Source organism: Lipotes vexillifer, unplaced genomic scaffold (assembly GCF_000442215.2).
Source record: "Lipotes vexillifer unplaced genomic scaffold, Lipotes_vexillifer_v1.1 scaffold563, whole genome shotgun sequence".
Lineage (NCBI taxonomy): Eukaryota > Metazoa > Chordata > Mammalia > Artiodactyla > Lipotidae > Lipotes > Lipotes vexillifer.
The window spans coordinates 861,318-867,027 of record NW_006769542.1 but is presented as its reverse complement, the minus strand read 5'-3'; the positions used below and the strand labels follow the sequence as shown (position 1 = coordinate 867,027).

Genomic DNA, 5,710 nt, shown 5'->3' with positions numbered 1-5,710 from the left:
TGATTTGACCTCAGTTCAACTTGGAATATGTCCACTTAGCCTTACACATCCTGAAGAGAAAGAATTAAAAGAAAACTAAACAATTACCTTTTCCTGAGGTCTCTTTCCATCTCCATCCCTATTACCTACAAATCTCTAGGAGCATTGCCTTTCTCAATAATTTTAGCACTAGGTTCATAACTTTACTAGTGCAGGAACATTCAGCTACATAGGTATTACTTTGCCAATACCTTTCTGGCCTTATTGCCTCTATGCCCAACCTGGCCCCATGGATTGCCATTTCTTCAGTTCTTTTACGACACCTTCATTCCTTTGGCTGTTCTCCTTTAGCCATGTTCACTTTCCCAAACCTGAACCTCATGTAAATCACATCATTGTACTGTCTTTTTTTTTTTCCTTCCTGGGATGCTGAACATTTTGAATAAGGTCACAAAACCTATATACAGATTTTTACCATCATTCAAGCCTCAGCTGGGCTCTCTCTGATGTTCAGTAATCTTTCATTCTGTGTTTAATTAACTACACTCACCACTTATAATGTACATCTTTTATTTTTGCCTGACCAAATATCTATTTCCATGTTCTGATAACAGCACCCAATATTCCTTTGAGGAACTACACCTCTGCCACTTTCAGTCTATGTGGTCTGAGTAAAGAGGATGATTCCCCTCAACACCAACATCTCAACACACACACACACACACACACACACACACACACAGTTTTATGGGTGATCAAATAATACTGAACTGGCCAACCTGCTAGTTATCTCCTTTTAGTGACAGTAATTGATGGGGATGGGCATGCCATCCAGGTCTATATACTGAGACTCAGTTCCAGAAATTTGCTGCAACTATTGGGAAAGAAGTATTCTTTTTCCATTGTGGTTGCTAACTTGGTTGAATTTACTCCTAGAGTTCCTGGTGGCCGATCTTGTCATGACATAGACTGATCTTGCCTAAAAATAAAGCCAACACAGAGCCAAAAATAGAGGGAAAAGATGGAGATATTTTGTCCATGGCATCATTTGATCACTTAGATCCAAAGGTACATAAAACTGTAATAGACTTATTCTTATGAAATAATGAATACTTTCCTTGGGCCAACTAGAGTTGGAGTTCTGTCATTTCACTGAAATGAGTCCTAACTAATTATTGCTCTATAGAAACTATTTTCTTAAAGGTTGTCAATATTACTAACAACAGCTAATATTTATTATTTACTATGTGCCAGATATTTTAAGCACTTTTTGTGGATAAAAGCATTAAAACCTCTTAACTCTATAGTGTTATTATTATAATCTTCTGTTTACAGATGAAGAAACTGAGGCACAGCAAGAAAGAAACTTGTCCTAAGGTTTTATGATTATAAACAGTAGAGTTGGGATTCAAGCCGGGCACTATGATTCCAGAGCCCCACACCTGAGCTATTATTCTATGTTGCCTCATGGGTCAGCAAACCCAGTAATTTTTCCTCAACCTCAGACTCTTTGCCACATTTGACACTATCTATTTTCTTCACACTCTCATGCAAAGCAAAGGCTTTTAGATTAGATTGGGCCTACCTGGATAATCCAGGATAACCTCCATATTTGTGTTCATAACTCTAATTATATCAGCAAAGTCTCTTTTACTATGCAATGCAATATATTCACAGATTCCAGGGATTAGGATGTGGACATCTTTTGGTGGCCGTTCCACCTACCACAGTTTTCTTGGGTGTAACCTTCACCTCTCTCTTCTATTAGACCCCCTACCTCACCTCTTTGTAGTGGTAGAGCATATTTTCCAATTGTTTTCTGAGAAAGAATGCGTGAAAACAGTATTTAAAACTTTGCATATCTGACAATGTCTTTTTTTAACCTTTATTTATTTTTATTTTTATCTATTGTTTTTAGTTTTGGCTGCACCATGTGGCATGCGGTATCTTAGTTCCCAGACCAGGGACTGCCCCGTGCATTGGGAGTGCAGGGTGTTAACCACTGGACCACCAGGAAAGTCCCTTTTTAACCTTTATTAACTTCTAGATTGGAAATAATTTTCCTTCAGAATTTATCTTTTACTTATGTTTCTGTCAAAAAGTCCAATGCCATTCTGATTTCTGAATCTTCATAAATGATCTATTTTTTCCTATCTATTTTTTCCTATTTTTTCCTCCCAGGACCCTGTTAAGATCTTTCTCCTAGAACCATGTGTTTTGAAATTTCATAAAAATACACTTTGAAAAAGATAATTTTTATCCATTGAGCTGAGAGCTTGTATCCTACTGCCACTCAGGGCTAAGAACTATTGTCCTAGTTTTCTTCAATAATTCTTCTGTTTGCTTTATTTACTATTAGATATTTGACCTTTCCTTGCCTAATTGCCATGGTTAGAACCTGCAGTACAATGTTGAAGAAAAGTAGCAAGAGTGGGACCTCCTTTGTCTTACCCTGATCTTAGGTGAAAATATTCATTCTTTTACCATGAAGTATGATGTTAACTTCAGGTTTTTAAAATAGATGTCCTTTATCAGATTGAGGATGTTCTCTTCTATTCCTAGTTTGTTGGGTGTTTTTAATCATGAAAAAGTGCTAGATTTTTTTCAAGTGCTTTTTCTTCATCTATTGAGATGATCCTGTAGTTTTTGTCCTTTATTTTATTAAGAGAGTGTATTACATTGATAGTTCTTTTTAGTGAACCAACCTTGCATTCCTTAGACAAATCCCTCTTGGTCATGTTGTAAAATGCTTTTTCTACATTGCTGGATTTGGTTTGCTAGATTTTTGTTGTGGATTTTTGTATCAATATTAATAAAGTCTGTAGTTTTCTTTTCCCGTGATGTTTTTGTTTGGTATTGTTACTGTTGTTGATTTCATCGGATTTTCAGGTGGGAAATCATTGCATATCACCTTAGTCTTGGAACAGGCTCTAAATAAGCCAGTCAGGTAAATGGAAATGTCTATATCTAGCACAGAAAGCTGTAGAGTCCTTTGAGGTACCCCCACCCAGCTTCGTTCCCCTTCCTCAAGCCAACTAATAAAACTTGCTTTTTTATATTCCAAACCTTATTTGTACTCTTTTGATCATCTATTTTCATTGCTCTGAATCCAGAGTTCACGACGTGCTGACAAGTCCACATTTACTCAAAGCAGCCCCCTAGCTCCCTGACTAAGCGCTTTTCATTTACCGCGGGTCATTAACTCACCTACCAACTGTAATTTGTCAAGAGTGGAAACAAAAACACTTTAGTAGTTAATCCCAGTTGCACTTGGATGCAACCTTAGGCATAAGAAGGTAAGCAACTAGGACAGTGACATCAGAAGGGAAAAGTAAACTCAGATAGTGGTGCTGCCTTAGGAAAAGTCTAGGCGTGGAGATGGGTCGGGGGATGCCAGCCGATCTGAGCAGGTAATGGGCTCAGCAGGTGGGCTCGGAGCTCTGAACTACAGGAGGGGCTGGGTGAGGCCACGGGAGAAGCAGGCACCCGCAACTTCTGTTGCTCTGGTAAAAGGATGACCAGAGAGCACAACTTTCCCTCGGTGCCGCCCGGCTTGGCGCAGCTGGCGCTGCTGGCAGGGCTGTTAAGGGTCGGGGCGGGGCGCCGCCCACGCGCGGCTCGGGCCGGAACCTGCTGAGGTGGGTGCGCAGAGCTGGAGGCGGCGGGGAGCGCCCGTGAGCCGAGACCAAGGCCGCGGGCTCCGGGCCGCCGGCGCAGCTCGAGCGCTTTCCGCGGGGTTTGGCTCCTGTCGCTTCCCGTCTCGCCGAACCTGCATCGCCGCCAACAGAGCCGCCGCCAACAGAGCCGCCGCCGCCGGAGCCGCCGCCGCCGGAGCCGCCGCCGCGAGTCCTCAGAGCCGGGCTGCTGGCGGCCGGGCGCTCCGGGACAACGCGCGGAGCGGGCGGCTCCGGGACGCGGTCGCAGGTGAGGGCCGGCGGCTTGGAGCCCGGCGGGGTGCGGCCGCCCGAGGGTCTGGTCTCGGCCCAGCCCTGCCTGGCCGCGGCGGCTCGGGCCCCACGCTCGCGCAGGGAGGACGCGCCGAGGGCTGGGCTGGGCTGGCCCAGCCGCTTCCCGGCGCGGCCTCAGGTGATGCTGAGGCGGTTTAACTTTCGCACCTGAGGCTTGAGGGGCGGCGGCGGCTTCGGGGCGCGATCCGGAGGGAGGGTGGAATTACACGGGGTCTGGAAACGTGAGCCGGGAGGCGCCTGGGGCGTGCGGGGCGGCGGTGGGGCGCCGCGGGGCTGGTGTGGGCCGCCCTCCAGGTGGGAGTTGAGGCGCTGTGTCCTGTTTCATCTCAGAGCTTGTGGGGAGAGTCAGCACACACCCCCTCCCATGGCCCGTTCCCTTCGCACAGACCCACTTTCTTTTGTCTGGTCCATTTCGGTATCGGCGTTTCAGCTGCTTTTGTTGCAGCCTCGGGTCCGGAGTATACAGACTTGTTGTCACGCAGAGGTCATGGGTAAGCTCTGAAATGCAGCGGGGCGGAGGTGGGGAGAGGGTCCATAGGGTGGCGGGGATTTACAATTAGTGCCCTCATTAGCTCTAACGTGTATATCACCGAGTTCTTTTCGAGACAGTACTCAGTATTTTTGTAGCATCTAATAGTTTTAACACCTGGGAGAGAATTCATTAGTCAATTTCAAAGGAGCATTGTGTGGACAGGTTACTATTAAGTTTCCCATTTTATAGACCAGACAGCTAAGGCACCAATGAGGAAAAGTGATTATTTCAAAAATAAGCAGGCAGCCCTTGTGGGAGCTGTGATTAGAGCTTATCTGACTGAGAGGTGTCCTCAGTCCGGTCAGGCACTCAATCTCAAACAAAATGTAGCGCTGAGTGCCCCCTCTAATAGGCGTATTTTTATTTACTCATTAATTACTAAAACCTTTCTTTAAAAAAATAGAGTTGAGTCCTTTCATATTCCTGGACTAGTACCCCTAAAAGTGATAATTAAAAGACCAGAATCATTCCATTTGTTGAATCACTGGAATCGTAGTAAGGACTAAATTTGTTTGTCTTTTCATCTGTCAAACCATTAATCTCCCATATAAAAATGGGGCCACTGGGAGCCCCAGTATACCTAGTGATTATCATAGCAGAGACCCTAAATGTTTATTTAATGAATAAGTGGAATGGTGGTATGCCTGAGCAGCAAGTTTTCTTTTCTCATACAAAAGAATTAAACATTTAGAAGAATAATCATTTTAATAATTTCAATGAAAATTAACTTGTAGTTATGTGCATATTATGTTGGACTCTCTCTCCAGAGCCATCGACAATTTACCCATTTCCCTAGGGTTTGCTCTTAAATGATTTTGCCAATAGATCTTTTATTGCTCCATTTTTCTTCATTTGTTTCATTTATATATTTGGTTTTTCAAAGTGAAGATATTTTTTCTTCTAAAATTCAAGGAAAAGAGTCTTTAAAAAAACAAGCTTTTTCCCCTTGATAAAATAGACTTAACTAGGCTTTTATGAGTGTATCTGAGGATAGACACTAGCTTCTTTAATAAGTAACTCCTGTACATCAAGCAAGAATGCAATGAATTAATAATCATTTTAATCCCTGTAATATTTTATGACACATCTACCTCATATAATGCCTTTTTATCAAACAGAATAAAGCTAAAAAAAGTTCAGTTAAATTTTGCTAACTACATAGCACACATTTTAGGGCACAGTATGACTAGACTTAAGTACTGACTCATGGAATAAACACAGTTCTCTTTCC

The 5,710-nt window shown here is 43.2% G+C and overlaps 1 protein-coding gene across 1 annotated transcript in view; it reads left to right on the top strand.

Annotated features, from left to right (window-relative positions):
* The first annotated feature begins 3,798 nt into the window (after positions 1-3,798).
* RNF180 (ring finger protein 180) overlaps positions 3,799-5,710 on the top strand; it is a 279,926-nt gene continuing 278,014 nt past the window's right edge. Inside the window, exon 1 of the mRNA XM_007445646.1 lies at positions 3,799-3,903. The gene's annotated coding sequence lies outside the window, so the exon portion shown is untranslated. The remainder of the gene's footprint in view (positions 3,904-5,710) is intronic.